The sequence below is a fragment of the Ambystoma mexicanum genome, chromosome 6q (genome assembly GCF_040938575.1).
Source record: "Ambystoma mexicanum isolate Mex_15411 chromosome 6q, UKY_AmexF1_1, whole genome shotgun sequence".
In the NCBI taxonomy this organism is placed as follows: Eukaryota; Metazoa; Chordata; class Amphibia; order Caudata; family Ambystomatidae; genus Ambystoma; species Ambystoma mexicanum.
In genome coordinates, this window is record NC_090937.1 from 1,449,951,447 (window position 1) to 1,449,973,852 (window position 22,406).

The 22,406-nt window shown below is 43.9% G+C and overlaps 1 protein-coding gene across 4 annotated transcripts in view; it reads right to left on the bottom strand.

Moving 5' to 3' along the window:
* The window catches only part of UVSSA (UV stimulated scaffold protein A), a 765,945-nt gene that overhangs the window by 401,456 nt on the left and 342,083 nt on the right, over positions 1 to 22,406 (bottom strand). The gene's annotated exons all lie outside the window — the stretch shown is intronic.

Sequence of the window (22,406 nt, forward strand, 5' to 3'; positions counted from 1 at the left end):
CACCACTGGGATTAGGACACACTTCTCTGCTTATCTCTGCCCAAAATTGCCGGGTCTCCAGCATTTCCCCTGGGTGCTTAGGACTTCTCTCAGTCACAGGCTCCACGGCGCTCATTGACTCTCTAGTCGTTACACTGTCAGGGGGGCTTCCCCTGCGTACACTCTTCTTTGACACTCTGTTGCACTCTGTGCTTCACTTCTCCTCAGAATGCTCTGCGGCTTCTGTCTATTCGTCTCAGTTATATGCACGTCTCCCGTTAAAAAGTCAGATACTTTTCTTTGTATATAATGATTTCTTTCAGTTTTGTCTTCAGCCAAGTCTCTGGATCTTAGAACGTTCTTTGATACTTTGATAATTTGGAGATGTAGTTTGATATGAAATAGGTCTAATGATTGAATTAAACTAATTGCACAATAAAAAAAAAAAATAATAATGTTCTTCACATCTCATAGTCCAATATATGCTACTATGGTGGATGGTCTAGTGATTTCCTCACAGGAACAGGAGTCCTTGTGCCCTAATGGAGAGTCTCTCCCAGTGAGGGCCCACTTGCCCGGACTCCTACGGGAGGCAACCCCTTGGGGAGAAGGGACGAATATCCTCATTTCGTTAGAATGCTTGTATGTTTTAACATAAATTGTAATTTTTATTTAACGTACAACATGGTTTCAAATAAGCTTTTTACCTGAAGCACAACAACATAAAATAAAAACCAAACACCCTTGTCCATACATATCATACCAAAATGTACGAAACCTCCTGCATTCAAATTAGATTTTTCCCACCTTTTCCTATAATTAAAGAAATTTGCTGACCACTAGGTTATCTTGCAGAGTCAATCCCAGAGCATTCAATAGTAGAATCCGTAAGTGGCCTACATGTCCTGTTACTGGGTGTAAACGACCAGTGCACAGTCAAATCCGTAAAAAGTGTTTGTTTAGAATAACAAAACAGTATTTTTCATTTTTAGAATTTAGCTCCAAAAAAAACATACATTTCAAGAAAGTTGAATCTGGGCAAAAAGCATAAGTATTCTAAGCTACTGAATTATGCAGCAAAGGCAACATAACTAAAGGGTGCCGAATAACTGAACAAGAAAGCCGAGTGATGTGGGCCAAAAAACAAAACAGCAGAAAATCTGAAATCAGATAGATTACTACACAGGTGCTCTGTTTCTGTATGCATTTCAGAAAAGACTGTAAAGGAAACACTAATAATTGATGACAGGTGGGGGCAGCAGTGTGTCAAAATTACTAGCTTTATTAGCCTTCCAAAAGCCCTTACGCTGGAAGGGAGAGGGCGGACTGTGTGGTATAATTCCACCTGGCCACCAGCGCTCCAAAAATAAGAATTCTTTACATTGAAAATCCTACCTCTTACTGGAACGATAACAAAAGGATCTCTCGGAGCAATTGCAACGGGGAGCGGGAAACGAAGAAACTACTTCTTGAACTAGAGCCGAGGGATACATCTGTGCACTCTGGCAAACTGATTTCACTTGGCGAGTTCCAAAACCTCGAAGCCAGCCCTACAGAAAAGGGGTGCATCGTCCACTTTCACTCTCTAAGAATTGGCAAACACTCCCAAAAAAGACAAACAGGGAGTCGAAATACTCCCAACAAAAAATATGAATCTGACACATCGGAGAATGCTTTCATCCACACAGCTCCATTGATATGTTTGTACCAGTAGTACATGTATTGCCACAGGAAGAAACTGCTATTATTATTGTTTGATCAAAAAAGGAAAAACATTATCTTTTAATATGCATGAATAACTATATGCAAAGAAAATGTAATCCAGTTAAAACATAATTTTACTTGTTTATAAAATACTACCAAGGGCTCCCAGGACAGACAGTCTGTGCAATGCAGGCTAGGGATGGCAGAGAGGGACATTCTGTTGTCTCCAGCAGTGCAAAGAGACCATAGAAATAGGACATGTATCCAGCAAAGCGGAAAGCCAGGGCACAGCCTGTTGGGTTGTTGAAGCAGTGATGAGCGGTGCCTGGTAGTAAGCAGCAAACTGTAAGAGATGCTCAAAGCGAGGAGACTTAATGAACTCAATTATGGGCTCAGTGGAGGGCCTGGCCAAGAGACCAGGTAGCACAGACGTGGGCACACAGGTCTTGTGGCTTCATACCCCGTTTCATAATTGTTCATCAGTAACATCAGGGTAAAGGGTGAAGCATGTGTTGTGTATAGTACAGCTGTTGAGGACTGTCACACAAACACAGTGTCTAATCCACAATCTACCACAATCTACCCCGGCCAGGAACTACATATGGTGCACGGCTTGCAGCATTTACCATCTTCATAGTATGGACTCTGTACCTGATGCATAACACAAACACGTTGAGCCCATCTGGAAAAGAACAGTCAATCTGAACGGCAGCCTTAGCAGAGGAGAATGGCGAACAATGTGAGGACCACACACTTTTTGACCAAACTAGTGTCTCGAAGTACCACTGTAGTTCTCAGCAATCCTTGTATCTTAAATAACGTCTTCCAACTATAGAATGATTTCCTCAATAAACTAAAAGATAATCACAGATATATGTGGCTATACAGATATTCCGGGATGAACGCAATCTACTCACAGCCACATAACAAAAAGGAAAACAAAATGTGACCTTTTTCAGTGATAAATGGTTAACACAGTTTGAAAACAAGAGCAAGCATATAAACTAGATTAACATCTTAAAGACTGACCAGTATTTATTATTAGCATGTGGCTCTTCACCAAAAAAGTGTTTATCGGCCAATTACCTTTCAGAATAGTGGGACGCAATTTTGCACTCGGCAGCACTTCTGAAACTAGCCTCTCTGAAAGCAATTATCCTTTTCTTGTAATCAGGCTTTCAATTCATCTAATTACATAGTGGGAATAATCACTTTTTCAACTTCTTATATGTATCCTTTAATGGAGACCAGAATTCGCACCAAAAAACAAAATGTTAAATGGCACTGTCTAGTCTATTAAAGATACCTTTAAGGCAGTTTTGCTGAAAAAGAAAGTAGTTGCGTTTAATCTATTCATTAAGTAAACGTATTAGCCGATTTACTCTGACCAATAAAACATCCTGTTTTGTTCTCTTACCAACATTTTCTCAAATGCAGTGCATGCATGCACAGTCACCTCACAAGCAAAAAGCATCATCTGTGCTTTTCTTTTGTGTTCTACTGTATACTTCCCTGCACTATAAATCCGTTTTAAAAAATAATACAAAAAAGGAGAAAGGTAAAGGCTAGACTAGAGTGATGGCCACCAAGAAAGCTAATACTTACAAGGAAAATATTATTGACATCAATGCAATGATGGGAATACCCATCCACCGCTAGAGTCCGTTTCACAACAAATAAACCCACTGCTATTGTTGCAGAGCGTTAGGACAGTTTTTCTGAAGGTCAACTAAGGGCTTTATAAAACTCTACCCGAGACAGTACAAATCACCCACTCAAAGTATAAGGCTGTACAACCTGAGATATTTGGTTACGTGGGCAGAGCAGCCAGGCTTATCTTAGGAGGGAGAGAGGGCTGTAGATAAGTACAAAGAATTTGTAGCATACCTATGGTCCAAAGAAACATTGATACACTAGGTATTGTAAAGATAATGGTTTATTTTGAATAAAAGTAGCCAAGATAAATATTTGGAAAGGTAAGTATTATATTGAGCATATAAACACAATTATAAAAAACAACTCAATACTTATGGTATTCAAACCAAAGTATAACCTTATTTAGAGTACCAATATGCAGTCAAGGTGAGGCAAAACTAAAGATACACATTCAGAATTGAAATAGGCTAAAACCAAATTAGTTATACTTTTAGATTACAGTAAGTAATTCAAGGGCAGCAGACCCTATTGGTCATAACCTGCAGTGGTATTGAGTTATAAGAATCACTTAGTTAGACCACTGCTGTTACAAGTATATATCTTGCAAACAATATCAATAGGGATCCTAAGAGATAGAACAAATTAATCCCATAACCTTTTATTGAAAACATGGAAGGAAGGCTGTAGCCAAATTCTCGACAGCCTAGACTGCTCAAGGGAAACTGTAATTCAGCACCCATTAGAAGTTAAAAGAAAAATCCAAAGATCTGACTGGATTGAAACAATAGAAAATAATCTCTATACGAGTTTGCAATACAAAGCGTAAATGTATCCAGAGCGTTAAACCAGCTACCCTCGTATCTAGCCCTATTTCCTTGTCAGCAAATTCAAGATTTTTTTCTAAGAATAAGATTAAACATCCTACCGACCAAGGAAGTACTAGCATTAAGGAAACAAGATGGGCTGGCCTCCTCCTATTGCTGCTTCTGTCAACGTAAAGATGAAACTGAGTCACTGTATCACATCATTATGGATTGCAAAGCTTTGATAAAAGAAAGACGACTTTATGCGAACATGCTTCCAACTGCATATGTTGAATTGACGCCCCAAGAAAGATGGTCAACATTGATGATTGGCTCAAACAAGAAGTTGACAATCAGGATTGTGCAATTTTGACTCCACATGTTTGGAAAGGATCAGCCGTCCTCATTGAACCCTCTTTAACTCTAGAGAAGAGCCCATTCCTATAAAATAGGGAATGTTGGGAATTCGCACAAACTGAATCTACTAGATAGGACTTTAAACCACTCTTTCTTCCTACATGTACTGTTTCCTGAAGGTATTCTTCAATATCTTAATTTTCTTTCCTCTCCTCTCTTTTTTTTCTTTTCCTTTTTATCCTGTTTTATTGCCAATGTTAGGATTGGATTAAACAAATGAAAAAGGTTTTGTAACAAAAATTATACTCATTAAATAAACAATTTTATATATATATATATATATATATATATATATATATATATATATATATATCTTGCAACATACGTAACATTTCTTCTATTAGGAATGGATACAGTTACACCAGATTACTTTTTAGAACACAGTTCAAAGCAAAACATATAACTCATACTTTTCTGAGTGGCAAAATGTGACTCTACGACAAGAAAGCACTCTCCGACTGCTTTAGATATGCACTAAGGCAGTTCAGGGGAAGCAAACCCCAATAAGTACACTTTTAGAAGAGCACACAGCTATTCAAGGCGAGTAAACCCTATTGGTAAGCATTTACACTCATTCAGTTTAAAAATGATAAAACAGTACAAGCTCAATTACTTTTTAGAAGAGTGAAATACTATTTCAAAGTAAGTACACCAATTTCTAAACTTTTTAGAGGGTCTGTATGCGACTCAAAGCTAAGTAATAACTTAAGGAAATGTTGTAACTTATTCTGTTCAGAAATCCAAGTAACACACAAACACATTCACAAGTAAATACTTTTCACATTTGGTATAGTTTCAAGTCAGAAGCCTTAACTATTAAAGTCCTTCCTTATTCTAGGGCATGAATTATCTCAGAGGCAGAGTGGTCGAGCTGTAGGCAGGTCACGATAGGATTCGGATGTAGGAGTTAGTTGAAAGTGTTCAGGGAGTTCACAAAAGGCTCCCTACAGGCATTACAGCGTTAAGCCTGGGTGAACGGTATGGGCGAACTACCAAAAACACAAATCACCCACTCAGTCACACAGGATCAACACAAGACTTAAGGTATTACCCAAGCCAACACAGTACCTCAACTAAGAAGAAGAGCTCCTGGATGGACGTCTTCACGATGCAGCAGCACAGAACCCAGACCCTGAATTCTCGGTCTGGTGACTAAAGAAAAGGACACTGGATGGGAACTTGCAGCAGCAGTCGATTGATGAGGATTCCAACAAGGGATTCTTCAAGGCTTCTCAAGGCCAGGTGGATTTTGCGTCCCTTTACAGGTACCCGATGAAGAAAGTCCTATGCTGGTCGGATTCGCTTCACTAATCTGGTCCTGCACTCTGGTGATGGAACTTCAATGATTCCAATTGTGTCTCTGGAGGTCTAGCAGAAGTCCAAAGTTTTGTCAAGAATCGGACTTCGGAAGACAGTGCAGAGCACTCAGTCTCGAGGTCCCCTGGTACTGGCAGTTTGCAGCCATGGAAGGTCGCTGCAAGTTGAGGGATGGCTCGTTTAGCTGGTCTTCCTAAAACTAGTGAGTCTCACTGGCCTCTGGATAGATGTCTTCAGGAGCCCAAGGTCACTTGGAAGGAAGGGCTACATCAGGCACTGGTTACACAGCAGGATCTCTGGTCGCTTTACAGCCGTTTCTTCATCTTCCTCTTTGGATTTGTTTTCAGTGGTCGACTTTTCTTCAGCTTCCATAATCGGTCTTTTATACAGGAACCCCAGCACAACTTCCGTAAACTCTCCCTGCAGTTTACAGAACAGGGCAGGTGGCTGTCCAATCAGGACAGCCAGTTCCCCAGTAGGAACTGGTTCCTTTCAGGCAGACTGGAAGACAAAGGGCAGCAGAGTTTGAGACGCCACCCTCGCTTCCTGCCTTCACAAACTTTCTGGAGCCGCAGAAGGAAACACAAAGGGTTTGCGCCAAAGAAAAAACTTCCACCAGGACCTCCCCCACTTAGGAAGGCAGAAGTCCCAAGAAACAAGCATGCAAGCAAATGGCAAAAAAAGAAGGAAGTCACTATTCTAGCAGAATGGTGACCCTCCTGTGCATTACCACAGCTGCTTTGACAGCCTGCAAGTAATATTGACTAAAAGTCACTAAAGTAGATTCACTGCCACCAGCCATTACAGTTAGCTTGCTATTGTAACAGAAATGTTACCAGGTCATTGAGAAAGGGGATTCAATGCATCTGCCCAGCACTCCACATAAGGTGGTGTGTGCTGGTCGTGCATATAAAATGTAAAGGGGATGACAATTCCACTTTACTTTTGGGAACAGTAGTTCACCCAAAATACAGTAAGAGAAATTGAAAGGTAGCTCAATTTACTCCCCTTAAGCATACAGGTACCCCTAATCCCGCTCACACCTGATTAATAACTCACCCCTTAAGGCCAACAGACATCTTGCAAGGATAACAAACTTTAATCTGTACAAAGACCAGCATTCTGTCTTCCGTGGCTGGCTCCTCCAGACTGATGGCAAGCAGAGGCCTTTATTATATACAGTACAACTTGGTTACTGGATACCTGCATAGCTCATTCAAAATTGTCTTTCTCCCATACAAAGGATGGTGCAAAGTCTTCCTTTATTCATCATCGGAAATTTCTGGCAGCCATGCTACTATACATATTAATTACCTTGGTGTCCAGTCAAAGTTACGAATACAAAGTTTCAAAATGCAATATGTTCGAAACAAAAGGATCGAATAAAACATGTTAGAAGGCCTTTTTTTTAATGTTTTTTCTTTGGTTTCGTATAGGAATAATTAGTGGTATTTCCCCCAAAAAATGGGGGCTTGGGGGGACCACCCAAAAAAAACCATTTTGGTTCGAAAGTATTGCATTCGATCGTTTTGTATTCGAACCTTTCACTATGAACCTAATACCTTACATAAACACACACTGCAGCCCTGCAGATATTTTTACAAACCTTGATTTAACAGGCATTGATTGTTCTCTTTTTATTTTGATGGTAGAGCTTGTTCCCATCCGAGTGTTAGGGCTAGTTAGGAGTTTTTCAAATCCCTGCAATATAAAAAAAAGGGTTTTGAAACTGTAACTATACTGTCTGTCGTGCTTATGATACCATGCATTCCTCACAGCAGTCATCGGTACAAGGGGGATTTGGAGCGCCAGACCAAATAGATATTTGATGACCGCCCAAAACTCGCCTGTACTGGAAAGGACTAAGCTGGAAGAGGTAAATAGTTGTATGATTATAAAGCAGGAATCAGCATGATCCCACTTACATCCCTACCATTTTTCAAATCCAACAAAGGGTAACAATGGAAGCTAGCTACTAAAATCAACCAGCACATCCCTTCTTGCATGGGACAGAGCCATCCGCAAATGGCAGGACAACCAGGAACTAAGCCTTTTATCGCCAATCACATGTTGCTCAAACCTTTACCTGGAATAGGGGAGGAACAGTTTCAAGAAATGGAAAGAAGGGGGACTTTTGAAGTTGGCAGATTTCTTCCAACAGAGGGCTCCCATAAAATATGGAAGCAAAGATTAAATTCCAAATAGTGGAAATTGAAAGATTCTGTTTCACAGAGATTAAGCATTGGGCATCCCATTCCAAGAAAAGGGTAGCAGAGATGAAGGGCCGGCTCTCCAGACTTTACCACCTTCTAGAGGGGAACAAAGCAGAAGAGAGAATGCCATATATGAATAAATGGGAATTAGATCTGCAAGGGGGGTTGACTACTTGGGCAGGACATGGACCCGAGTACATAAAGTATCTAGTGCACCACAATGAATGAATGAGTCTACCAAATCATCTCTAGATGGTATCTTTACCCCAGTAAGATTCACTTTTTCCAATCAACATACTCCCTTTTATGCAGAAGAAACTGTGGTGTACTGGGATGAAATTGCACTGGAATTGAATTAAATTGTAGTCAAAATAATATATCAATTTTATTATTTGGTCAGTGTCATCTATAGAAGAGCCCAAACTTTGAAAACGAATGTAAGCCCATCACTATTGCCGGAAGACAAGAAGCAACCTGAAATTACATGGTTACAAACAGCAATACCTGGCTCCAGAAAGTGCGGTTTGTGCACTGTGTGCAAACACGCACATGAACATACAAGCAGATTTACAGATACCCATGGGACAACCATCAAAATTAAGAAAAGTATAAATTGCAATTCGAAATTTGTGATATATGCCATTAACTGTACCCGTCACAAAATCTACATAGGGAGTACTATCCGCGAACTAAGGACTAGGATACGAGAACATTTGTCCTCAATAGGAAGCCAGGATGGAACTTTACCCTTGGCTGTACATTGGAAAAAATATCATCTGATGAATGACAAACGAGACATCAAATTCATTGGCCAAAAAAAAGTTGCCTTAGGCCGATGAGGAGGCAATAAGGAAAGGAAGCACGCACAATGTGCATATTCAGATCTTCAGAAGCTGAACTTAACATGGATAATGAGATGGTTGTATTTTTATAACAAGCTCCTGGAGACATCACCCGAAGAATGTGTCATCAACGAACTGTGCAAACGAATACACAAGTTCAAGACAAGAACATGTGAAAATTATGGCACACAACATATAGTAACTCTATATATGGTGTGAATTAAGAGGGCTCACATTTTCTGTCATGCTATTTGTAACAAAAATCATGTAGTATCAAGAAATATCACAAGTGAAGACTAGAGTTCAGGAAAGAACCATGTAAAAATGACGGCACTTAAAATGCAGTAATAGTACATGATTGAATATGGACATATGGAAATTATGGTATAGAAAATGCAGTAAATAATAATGTTCTGATTTAAGATGTTTTAGGTTACGGATACTATTTTTGAAAAACAAGTATTGACACTAGAATATATATACAGGAATACCCATGATATGTATAACGACTATGTCCCAGTACGCTGCTTCATGATGCTAGATGGAGACAGCACAACTGAGTTTATTTCGTGTCATATGAATTTGAGCAAGATAATGGTAACTCATTACGTATATTGAACTTTAAAAATGTGAAACAGTCATAGAATGCATAAGTCTCAAATAATTCATATTCATGAGCACCATTTAAGCCACACTCCATAAAACAACAGTAATACACAATCGATAAACTCAATAGTTTGGGAACAATGTATATCTAACAGATAACTGACACGGCACTCGGGACCCAAAATATGGCGTCTGTGAATGCTGTGCAACGTCAATCGAAGAAGGACTAGCGTTGCCATGGCAACGCTAGCACACAGAAGAATAGAGAAAAACACACTGCGTCTAAAGCACAACGTTGCAGACGCTTGAAGACTACACAGTGACTTTGCAGGTTGGCCCTTATTCGCGATCCCAGGGAATTTAAACATATTTGGGAATATGACACCACACTTGACACGCGAAACCGCTCCATTTTGGTACTGATTGTGTAATTGGAATCGGAACGCTCGGAGACAACATCTTTTGTTTCATTTGCCGTAGCATAGTAAACATACCATCCCTGAATGCCTTACTTTATATCTCTTGTATGCATTAAGGAAACTTTAGTACATATAGCAGAATGGCGAATATGGGAGCGCAAGTACTGTTAAATGGTGTGCTTCCCTCTCACACTCCCGGTTTTTTAAGTAATATCGCCACTAATAGAAAAAAGGACACAAACGAACAGACACCTGCAGCCATGTCACTCAGTAATTTAAAGTGCATGGATGGAAGATTGGTCCAAATACCAATGATCTCAGTAAGGATCTGTGAGCAAAACAAAAAAAGAACTTCAGTAATCCATAATCCACAGCCTAACGAGCTTCACAATCCACCAGTGGATGCTCGGTTGGGTCAAAAAAAATCAACAGATCAACGTTCCAATGATTATCTCGCACGGAGATAGCAAAGTATTTACTTAGTTAAAGGTGCAGTCCTCATGCAGTGTCACAGTAAAACCGCTCCTCCTGCTTGATTTTCGGATTCAGCACATAGCGTTTCTAGCCAGCAAACAGTACTTGCCAGTACTTCGAGGTGCGATCTCAGTATATTTTCACTAACGTTCAGCTAAGGGAAATTGCTGTTTTAGGCTCAATGATCTAGCTCAATGCTGAAGAGACAATCTAACCAGAATTACAAGCAGACAATGGTAAGAAACCTGTTTACTTGTAATTAAGTGACACTATGAGTTGACCTTTTTGAGGAAACATAGAACACACTAACGTGTACCCATTGATATTTTCTTTCTGTTTTTCCCCTTTTCCGTTACTCTTTTTCATTTCTTAAACATCCACCCTACTCCCCCATCCCATTCTCTGTGATAAGTAATGACTTTGCCGATTTGGAATCATTGTTTTTGTGAATGTTTTTCTTATTATCGTGTTATTTGTGACTTTGCACATGTGTTAATGGTTGAAAGCACAAAACCTTCAATGTGTTTTGTAACAGCCCTAATAGCAATTGCCGAAACACGGGTCTCAAACAAGGGCTACCATGTTTTATTAAAAGCATTAATATTCACTCTTAACAACTACTCTAGAAATGTTTTCTTTCTACAGTGGCGCTGCCAATATGTGAAGAAGGTTGCTTATTTTAATTATAAATAACCTTTAACAAATTAAAAAAAAAACATTATTACATAGAAAAAATAGCGAAATGACAGCCTTCCATTTCAATACAAACCAACTAAGGCTAGTCAACACTGTGCTGTTCCCATTACTCCCTAAACAAAAGTGCTAAAAGGGAAATCCTAAAACAAATTCCTACACCAGGGGATTTATTATCAGTGAGTCTAGGAAGTTTTTTACTGCAATCACAATCGCAGTCGTTCTCCCAGATAAACATAGTTGCCACCCAGACTCATGATCACTTAGTGAAAATAAATCCACATATATGCGGAAATAAATTTTCCTTTTTGGCATCAATGCATTAGTTAAATGCTTCAAAGTTTCCTTTTAATTTTCAGCTTTACAAAAATCTACAAAAACCCATCTCATGGAGCAATTGCCCATATCGAATTAAAACATTCCTGGTGGGTAGCATATTCCACCAAAACCAAGGAAAGTTCTAAATCGAATGTGAGGATACATCGTTAAATATGGAACCAGAGTACCCGCTTTTTGTAATCAGCATTGAAGTGGCTCAAAGATTTGTATGCGTGCATCTCCTCCGGTAGGAGCATAGCGTAACAGCTGCATTTTAACTTTCACAAATTTGTCGCTAATCCCCTCGCAGAAGGCCCAATTCGGTTAAGAAGCTTTCTGCAGAATGTTAAAAATTAATTGGTAAAATGGTCAACTTTATTCTCTGAAATTTGGCGTTCAGTCAGCATATAATGAATATTTCAGCGGATTTAAAATTCTCTAATATAAATCTCCAATTGGCCCTTCCTTTAAGAGAATACATTCCCAGCTCCAAGAAAATCCAGTCTGGACAAAAAAAAAATGATCTGTGACCTGAATCTACCACTAGACCTCAATTGGTGCTAGGGGACATGTCCAATGATGGGCTTATCCTCGGACAGGGTCTTTGGCAACTCTAATAGCACACCTATTGACAGCAGCAAGGCTCTACCCAGCTCAAAGCTGGAAGGATTCAGCCTGGGCTAATCTGAAAGATTGATCTCTGATGCTACCTCATACTGGTTTAATGTTATTTTATTTACATTTTCTGTGATCTTTGATATGATTGTTTATTCAACTTGTGTTTAAAATACATACTGAGGTCGGCCACCAGGGGACGCTTAGATGGAGGACGCAAGATAATGCTCCTCCGTGATCCTGACCCCAAAAACCTGCAAATGTGCCCCCATTTGCCCCCACCACAATGGCCCCGTGACACCAGATAAGGAGGTCAACCAGGAGAGATATGTGAGAAATCTGGAGCAAATTGTCGTGGGAAGCCCTGAGAGACGCCATCCCCACTGCCGACCGTCCGGCCGAAAGGGAAAGCAGACCGCAAAGCGACAATCGAATTCACCACTGAGGGAGTGAAGATACGAGATATGAACAGAGTGTCCATCCAATGTGGGTGCACAAGATTACGCCCCCCATAGCACTGGAATAGCGAATTCGACTCACGCCATGCAGTGGCATCGACCTGCGGACCCCACACTACGAGACCTGGCATTCACACGCATCACCTTACGGCCCGGTGCCGAAACGGCCCGCCATTTGACATGAGACTCTAGTGCTGGTGGTCAGTGATAGCGAATGCCCAACATACAAAGGTGGGCATAGGTGTACCTGCAGACCTTGAAGGTGAGAATGATCTTTAGCCTACTGAACGGTCTGTACCCCGCCAATCAAGAGATCAGCAATCAAGGGCAGCAGTTATTTGTGTGTCCGCCGCTATCCCTTTCTTCCATGTTACGTTTCTTCCCCCAACCACGCCGAGGCACGCCGTCGTGACAGTCTCCATACACAGGCGTGTGCAGATTGCCTAGACCCCCCAACAATATAGCGATCCTCTGGGTGGGCCCTGAACACTGTTCCAGTTAGAGCGCGTATCCCACACCCTCAAGCCATCACACCCCTGCTGCGCTTAACTAAACACGCACCCCAAACGCACTGATCCTCGCTGTGGCCCCCTGAGGGAGAAAGACTGATTACCCCACAAGTCAGAGGGACGGCCTCAAAGATGAGAAATAGCTCCTCAAGCCACGGTTGCGAATGGGCCCGACATGACCAGACACAGTGTCAATACTACGTGATACAGGAAATTAGGCTATGCCCGCATGGAGGGGCCTACCTGTTAAGTGGCATCTAAACGCTGTGAAGCTATTATGCAGATAAGCAGCAGCTACCCCTCTCTAGCAGGTTAGTCGCTCAGTAGTCATCACATTTGTTCCACACCCCGTGTAGCAGCCCCAGGCTTCACACTGCAGACCTACACCTACCCCCTTGCTGGATAATCAAAGTAACAACCCTCTGAAGTGCCGCATGGAAGTTGTGGGCTTCAGTGGCTTCACATAACCAAGAGTCCCATAAAAGTGATGCACGGGAGACCAGGTGACACGCAGAACCCCAAGAGGGTATCTGTACAGAGCGAGAAGAACGGAGCTCGGCCAAGGAAGTGTGGGCCCCCTTCCAAGGAAGGGGCGTGTGCCCGCCCTGCTGGCCCAGAGGACCTGCTGCAGCACGCAGCACAAAGGAGGCTAGACATCTAATAAGAGGCTTACCTTTTAGTCCCATGACACACTGGGGAGTGTGAACCTATGCAGGGGCCCAGGACCAAGCTGAGAACCACTGTGGAACCTCGGGCTTAAGTGGAAACCGCCCATGCTGAAAAGCACTTTGGTGCAGCGTGATGTGGAGCCCTAGGGGACCGGAGAGAACCCTAGACCTGATCCCCGGGTCTGTAAGCCCATCTGGTCCTGAAGGTAAGAGGAAGAGGTGACATCAAAGAAAGAGGGGGGCCCTTGGATCAAGTGAGAGTGCAGGGTAACCTCCTAACGCATAACAGGAGAGAGTGACACGGGTGTGTGGCCCCTGGTATGAGGCGTGTGCCTGCCCTCCTCAGACTTACTGAACCAGACAGAGGGCCTCATTACAAATCAGGCGGTCCGGAAATAACGGTGGCGGTAAACCCGCCGCCACCATTGTTTCCGGACCACCTGATCCCGACTCCTGCAGGCGGGAGGTGATGTTCCCGCCAGGTTTGACCTGGCGGGTTTAACACCGCCCACCTGCAGGCGGACGAGGAAACACCGGCAGTATTACGAGATGCTGCCGGTGTTTCCATGATCCCCATTCCCATTGAGTCCAATAGGACTCAATGGGAATGGGGATTAACACCATTCCACCTCCGTGATTCCCGGAAAACTGGGGTTGTAATGCCCCGGTAATTCCGGAAATCACGGAGGCGGAATGGTAATACAAGTCTGACGGTAACCAGGTGGTTTTACCGCCTCGGTTACCGCCGGACTCAAGGGGCGGACACTATGAAGAAAATGCTCCACTTGATAAACGAAGCTCAGGGGAAGCAGGGGGACCACCACCCTTCTCTCGATAGATGTGGAGAAGGAGTTTGATAGGGTGGCATCAGACTTTTTAGATGGGGTGCTGTCAAAGTTAGTCTAGAGCAGAGACTCCTCCGGGGTATCAGGGTGATTTACTCCTCCCTGAAGACCTGCACTGCGGTTAAGGGGGGTATTCCCGATGGTTGACCCTGGGGAGGGGAACCAGGCAAGGTTGCCCTTTGTCCTCATTGCTATTTGTTCTTTCATTGGAGCCACTCGCTCAAAGATTAAGGCAAGATCAGCGAGTAGGATCTCAGTGGGGGGAAAGAAATACAAACTGGCTTTCTACACAGACAACATGCTACTCCACATGGTGAACCCACTGACATCAATTCCAGCGGCAATTGAGGTGATTGAAGTGTACGGTCAGCTTGCAGGCTCAAGATAAACACCGGAAAGTCAGTCCTTTTCCCACTGGATAAGGGCAGGGCAACAAGATTAGTCTGGGAACACTGCACTACTTGGGCATTAATGTCACTAGCGAACTCAAGGACCTATATGAAGCAAACCCCCCCCCACCCCTCCTAAGGACGGTCATAGAAAAACCTTGAGAGGTGGAATCAACTTGCACTCTCCTGGATGGAGCGGCTTAATGCAATCAAGATGGTGATTCTCGCAAAATCCTGTACTTGTTCCAGATGCTCCCCATACAGATGCTGGATGACTATTTTGGGAAAACTAAAGGCTCCCTCTCATCCTTCCTATGGCAGGTCAAGAAACCCAGGGTCTCCAATGTGTCACTCAATCTCAATAGAGATAGCGGAGGGGTGGGGCTCCCAGACATACATTCATATTATAAAGCAACCCAACTAAGGATTTTAATTCCACATCTAAGGCAACAGGAATACTTGCAATGGGTGGGTCTTGATAACCACCACTTGCGCCCTGCAACAGTAGGTGAATGGTTATGGGTTCCTTGGCCAAAGTTACTTCAGAGGAGCACCCCATTTTAGGAACCGTGTGCAGCCTCTGGCGACAGGGGGCAGGGCTGGCGGTTGTCACGACTTGGCATTTTCTCACTAGAGCACCTGTGGGTCCCAGGAATTCGAGACACCATCGCAAACCTAGAGAGGTTTCAGGCCTGGTATGAGGCTGGACTCGAGAGGGCAGGACAGCTATGGAGAGAGGGAACCTTTGTTACAATACAGGAACTGGAGGAAAACACTGGGTTGGGACCACTCTTTTTTTTTATACTTACAGTTGAAAGGGGTAATGTCTAGAGAGATCTGGGAAGAAATTACAAAGAGAGCTTATTCCCTTCGAGAAGATCCTAGATACTGGATCCGGCACCAGTGGATTGATAGGTGCACTATACAGTCCCTGGTGGAAACTAAGAAATCCTCTGCTGATAATTTATGGGAGAAATTGTAAGTCGACCTTGGGAGGGAATTGTCCCCGCGTACAACGAAAAAGATATGCAGGAGAACCTCGCAAAAGTCGATCTCTTGCCAATGCAAACTTCATGCATTAAGCTCCTCTATAGGTGGTAATATGACCCGCTTAGGCTCTCTAGGGTGTACCAAGGAGTGTGCCCTATGTGGGTCGAAAGCCGACTACTGGCACATGTGGTCGGGATGCACAACGGTCCAGTGATACTGGGATGAGGTCCTAAGTTGGATTAAAGAGCTAGATGGGGTTAAGAGTGAGAAAGTACTGTTGCAAGGATTGTTCGGCTTGCAGGAGCAGGATGACGAACTCTCTAAATTACCAAAGATGATTCATGGTCTGCTCCTTGCTGCCAGGGCATGTCTCGCAACGTTTTGGAAAAGAGATCTCCTCCCGAGGAAAAATGAGTGGATCAATGTATCCCGGAACTTGTACCAGATGGACCGTCTGACCGCCACCATTCACGAGATCAAGGGTCCGTCGAAATAGAATGGGCGCATTTCTGTGCAAAATATAACCAGTAAGACAGTGAGCACGTACCCAGTCAAGTTAACTTGGGCATTATTAAGCCGTAAATGTTGGTTTGGAATGGATTATATGCATGAAGAGAGATGATTATCCATGTGTAAAGCAGAGGTCCCTTTGATGGTGTCAGCAGCTAAAGTGGTACATAATTGAGCCTTCAGTGAAATGAGAAGGGGCGAGAGGCGTGGGCAGTGATAGGGGAGGGGGCAGTATCTAGAGATGCACATGCATGGTTTGCTTGCCTAATACTCTGTTACGTCTCTGTTGACCCACCCAGTGGATCAGTTGCTGCATGTGGATAATGTGATTCTGAAAACCCAATGAAAATTGAATTGAAAATAAATAAATAAACAACATACTGAAAATAAAGTTGTCAAAAAAGAAATGCTGCTAAATCACTGTCTACAAAATCCCAAGAGATAAAAAGTTGCAATTTCACGAACGTCAAGCATTCCTTTCACAGAGCGGATTCAGGCACACTTAAATGAGTAACCAGGATCCGTCTCATACACAGAGAAGGTAGAGAAGCTCTGCCCTTCTCAGGCAGAGATCTAAGACTTGGTATGGCCTCTAAATGTTAAAGTAGGCTCAGATGGGCCACTAAGAGGTAGTCAACCCTAGGCCCTCACCAGTTCCAAGACACAGGTGCAGACCCTCACAGAGCACAGCTTAGAGGGAGCAAACACAAGGCTATATAAACCCACAGTCTAAGTCTGGAAGTGTGGGTGTTTGGAGGAAGGAGATTGGTGTGTGGAGAAGAAGCTGGAGAGACGAGGACAGCTGAAATTAGAGGAAGGAATTTGGAGCAGAATTCAGGAGGTATAGGCGTTTGGAGGTCAGATGGTGAGACGGCCATGAATAGATTTGCTGAACTTAAAAAGAAGGTGATTAGAGTTACTACGAAAATGTTGAAAGGTACGGAGGAGGAACTTGATGATAGAATTAAAGATGCAGGAAACTCATTTCAGGAGACGGTCAGAAGAATTTTAAGGAGATGGCAACTGTGTAAAAGGAGGCGGCTGGTGACTACCTGGAGAGTGGGGGTGAAATTAAGGAGGAGGCGTGAACATCTGGAGAAGGAGAAAGGGGAGACTGATGAGGGCATGATGAGTACGAGGAGATTATTCAAATTAAGGAGATGTTTGATCAAGTTCTGCAAGAGAGGTAAGGAGGAGGTGGCTGAATATCACTTTGGACATTAGTAGAATTTATAGAAGGGTTACGTGATACTGAGGAGGCATTTTGCGAAACAAAATATGAAGACGCTTGCTGAAGATCTAGAGGAGGAGTTTGGTGGGAGTTAGAAGGAGGATAACAAACTTCTGCCTAAGGAGTAGTTTGTTAAATATCCAGAGGAGTTGCCTGGAGTATTTAGGGAGGTGGTAGAAAGAAGGCAGAGATGCGAGAATATCATAAGGAGTGGGTATAAGAAACTGGAGATTTGTTGGAAAAGTTTAAGGAGGAGGTGCTAATCCTCTGATAAACTGGCCTGCCGCCTTCTCCAAAGGCAATACAGACTCTGTCCTATCCAAGAAGAGAGCCCACATCACAGCCTGCATCTCTGCGACCTCTAGCAACACAGTCAAACTCTTTAAAATCTGCAAGGAGCTGGCCAATCCTTCTGCAGTCTCCACTTCGCATGTTCCATTCCAGGCCCTCTGTTCGGCTCTGGGTTCTCACTTCACCACTAAAACTCAGGGCATCCTGTCCTCACTCTCCCTCTACCGCGTGCGTGCCCCCTCTGTCCACCTCACCCGCTCCTCCTCCTTTCACTGCTTTCTCTCTGACAACACCGGACGAGGTTTCTAGACCAGTCTAATCTATGAAATTGTCGTCCAAACAGGTGCTCCCCTGCTCCTCCAGAAACATTGACACCTTCGCTCTAGCCTTGGCAAATTTCTGCAATCACTCTTTCGCCACTGGATCTTTCCCCTCTCTCCTCAAGCACTCCCTTGTGCACCCCCTCCTCAAAAACAGTTCTGCCTTTCCTACCTGTCCGGCTAACTGCTGTGCCATCTCTTTCAATCTTTCCTGGGAAAACTCCTGGAAAAGCTGGCCATCTCCCAGATTGCTCTCTACACTGAATCTGTTGATTGTCTCCATGAACATCAGTCTGGCTTCAGAACAGCGTAAGGCAGGGAAACGGCACTCCTGAACACCCATGAAAATCTGCTCTATAATCTTGACTCCAGCCTTCCTTCGGTCCTCATCCTCCTGGACCTTTCCTCTGCTTTTGACATGGTCAACCACTCCATCGTGATATAGCGACTCCGTGAGAACCTGGGCATCACGGATCAGGCTCCGGAGTGGGTGACCTCCTTCCTCCTGGACTGAAACTCCCAAGTCCAACTTGTTTCCTTGCTCTCAACCACCTCTCTTTCCACATGTGGTGTTTCCCAGGGCTCTAACCTCACACCCTGGGAATTCAATGTCAACTTGGCCCCCTTGACCCACCTGACCTCTACCTTCTCTAACTTTCAGTTTTATGCGGATGACACTTAGCCCCCTCCCCTCTCTCGCTCATTTCTCACTGTCTATCCGCGATTCTTGGTCGGTGCGCCTCCAACGACCTCTGCCTTAATGGCAGTAAAACAGAGATTCTACTCATTGGGACCCCTGCTCCCGCTTTCCCTCTTTCACTCTGGCCACCCTTCTTGGGCCCTCTTCCTTCACCTTCCTGTGAGGCAAAAAACCTTGGTGTCATCTTTGATTCCATCCTCTCCCTCTCTCCGCACATCACAGACCGTGCCAAGAAGGCCCACTACCAGCTGTACCTCCTCAGAGGTATTCTTCCATTTCTCACCTTTCCCCCAGAAGCTCACTGTCTCTAGAGCCCTAGTTCTCTCTAGGCTAGACCACTGCAACAGCCTCTTTTCAATCTTCCTTCCTCTACTCTCCGCCCTCTGCAACTAATCCAGAACAGGACCGTATCTGTCCAGACCTGAAATCTCTCAGCTGACTCCCGGTGGCTGCAAGGATCAAGTTCAAGACCCTCTGCATCGTCCACAAGGCTTTCTGGACCTGAAATCTCTCGCTGATAAAATACCTTCCTTCTCGAGCCCTACGCTCAGCTACCTCCCACTCTCCGAGGGTCAGAAGGTTCTCCAGGTAGAGAGTGTGGGGTAGATCTCTCACCTCTGCAGGTGCCTCCCTCTGGAAAGTCCTCCCTGCCCTTCTCAAACTTGAGCTGGACCACTCAAGACCTTACTTTTCTCATCTGCTTTCTCTCTCTCCCTCCCCTGCTGACCACCTGTCTGCGGCGCCGACTGGTTGCTTGGCCACCCTCAGAGTCTGACTGTCACGACCCTCGCCCAAAACCCCCTCTGGCAAACCCATTGGCCAGGTGGAGTCAGGACTCGGGCCTCTAGAGCCTGGCATCCTCTTCAAAAGCCCTCATGGGGCCAGTCCTGGCGCCTATGGCGCCAGGCTCATACACCATGAACAGCAATGTGCTTGGGAACTACTTTATTGTATTGTCAGCCAACATGGAGGCATCCACATAGCTTGGTTCCTATGAACCAAGCTATGCAGTCTAGTGTTTTGGGTGTGGCAGGCCTGGAACTACTTTCCCTGGTACTACTTTACCTGGGCTATATAAACCACACCCTGACTGCAGAGCATGCTTCTTGTTACTTTGCAGCTTGCAACGTGACGCTCACCGTGTCCAGCTATTCCCTCGAACCTCTGAGAAGCAGAACCTGCAAGGAGACAAAAGGAACATCATTAGCAGCAGCATCTTACCTGCAGTCTTCATCTTTAAACACTCGCAACTACTAAGAACAGCTTCCTCGAATCTGCACGCCTCCCGGACAGAACGACCTGAAAGAGGAAGATAGAGGAAACATTAAAGAAAGCAGTAGAGACATTTGCAAATTACGAACAGCTCAAAAGGCTTACCTGGCTGGTCGCCTCTCGGCTGGCACCACTCCGGACATTCCACTCGTACTGAAGAACACTGCGACCTACAAGGAAGGAAAACACAGGTTAGCAAAGGCAAGACTTCGCAGCGCTGCGCATAGTGCTTACTTACCACATCATAGCGCTCTTAATGCGCCATCATTTACCAGCGGGGCTCAACCAAGCCAGTTCGCCGCGCTGAAGCTCTGCATACCTAAGGGAGAAAAAAAAGAGACATTTTAAACAAAGAAAGGCATGCCGGATAGCAACAAAACTAAAGAACAGCAATAAGACCTACCTGAACAATATCAAACGGGCGGGCGTCAGTGAAGTAACTGGACCGCACTCGCCCATGAAAGACAACGCGCCCCTGCAAAGAAGGCAGGACGGAGAGCACGCCTAATTCTACCACAAGAACCTTCCCCGCAGACCACATCAGAGCAAAGCTGAGAAGCATACCAGCGAGTAATCCAGCTGGGTGGCGTCCCTGTGGATACCAGGTGAGCGTAACACTGACTGGGTGCAGGCTTCTCCATGATCAGTCTCTCCTGCAGTGCCTCCGGCCCTACCGTGCACTTAGGGGCTGTACCTGTACCCTCTACAGTCCCCCGCCTCCTTGAACTTACCCAGAGCTGCGCTATCTTGGCTGTACTTACTCAGAGCAATGCTGCCCTCATTGCACTTCCTCCTTTCCTCTCCCTGACGCTTCCCCCTCCCTTTCTCCATTCCCCCTGCACTTGGCCTTGTCGCACTTGCACAATCTGAATGATGCAAGGCCTAGTAACATTGTTTATCTTGTCCTCCGTCTATCTTACCTCCCTTGCCTTGTCGCACCTAGAAACACTTGTTTACAGGCGCGTTCTAAATGACGTATATCATTAAGCACAAGCCCAAACCATTTTAGGGTTGGACACAGTAAGTGTTAAGATAACTAATCTGTGGTTATTCTAAAGTTTATTTGCTAAATTTCATGAATATAAGTACTTATAAGTACTTACCTATGCTGTACTGGGTATTGAAGTAAAGGATTTCTTTCTTCCCCAACGGTGAATGTGTGCGACAATATTTGACTAAAGGTTTTAATGGCTTAGTGTACACCTAATAAATCATTGTATATTTGTGTACGTACCCATCTAACTGGAATCATTGTGGCCCTAAACTACTCTCACAGCCCTCCTGAGACTAAGCCTTGTCGCTCTACTACCTGATCTTGACTGGGTTTGGCTAAAATCTCAGTGTCTCGCTGTTCACCAGAATAGGTTTGCTTCACAAAATATACACCCAGTGGTGATTTTGGAAATCCATCTAAAGTCATGAATGTTCACTTCAATTTATAGACTGCTAGCTCTTTTGTAGCAGATGTGGCAACCAAAATTGGGTGTATGCTTTTTACTAAACAAATCAGCGGGAACACATTATTATTTATTTATTTGTTTTGATTCATATTAGAACCTTTACAAAAATACAATACAACATATATTTAAAACACACTTCAATTCATAGAGCAATGTCTCGTAAAAATGGTGCTCCACAGCACGTCTATAAAACATTCTTATATTGTCAGATCATAAAAAATTGCCATAAGATTTCTCAACATTTTTCTTAAAATTTCCCCTTGGCTTTGTACAATACGCCTAACACCATATAGAACTTCATCGAAATTACAGTACATTACATCTCATATATAAAGTGTTACATACTTTGTATGCTCAGCTTAGCGCGCACACACCACTCCCCAGATTTGAAACAGCGCAATATGGACTCTCTCCAGATCTGAATTTAGGCAAAAGTTCCAAAAATCATTGTACTTGATAGCGTCATAGCTTGCCACAAACTGACCAAAACTGTCATGTAGCTAGATCCCAGCTTGGGACACCATGTAAGTACGTGTCTAGAGGACTAACAGATCCGACATACTCTCAGTTCCATCAGTATCTTAGTAAGGGCACCCTGTAGTGCTAACATTGGAAGCTGATTGGTCCAGAGTCGCAACAAAAAGCTGCAAACAGCCGGGGTTAGGGCACCTCGGCAAGTAAGACTGCGTCTTAAGGTAACAATGTGC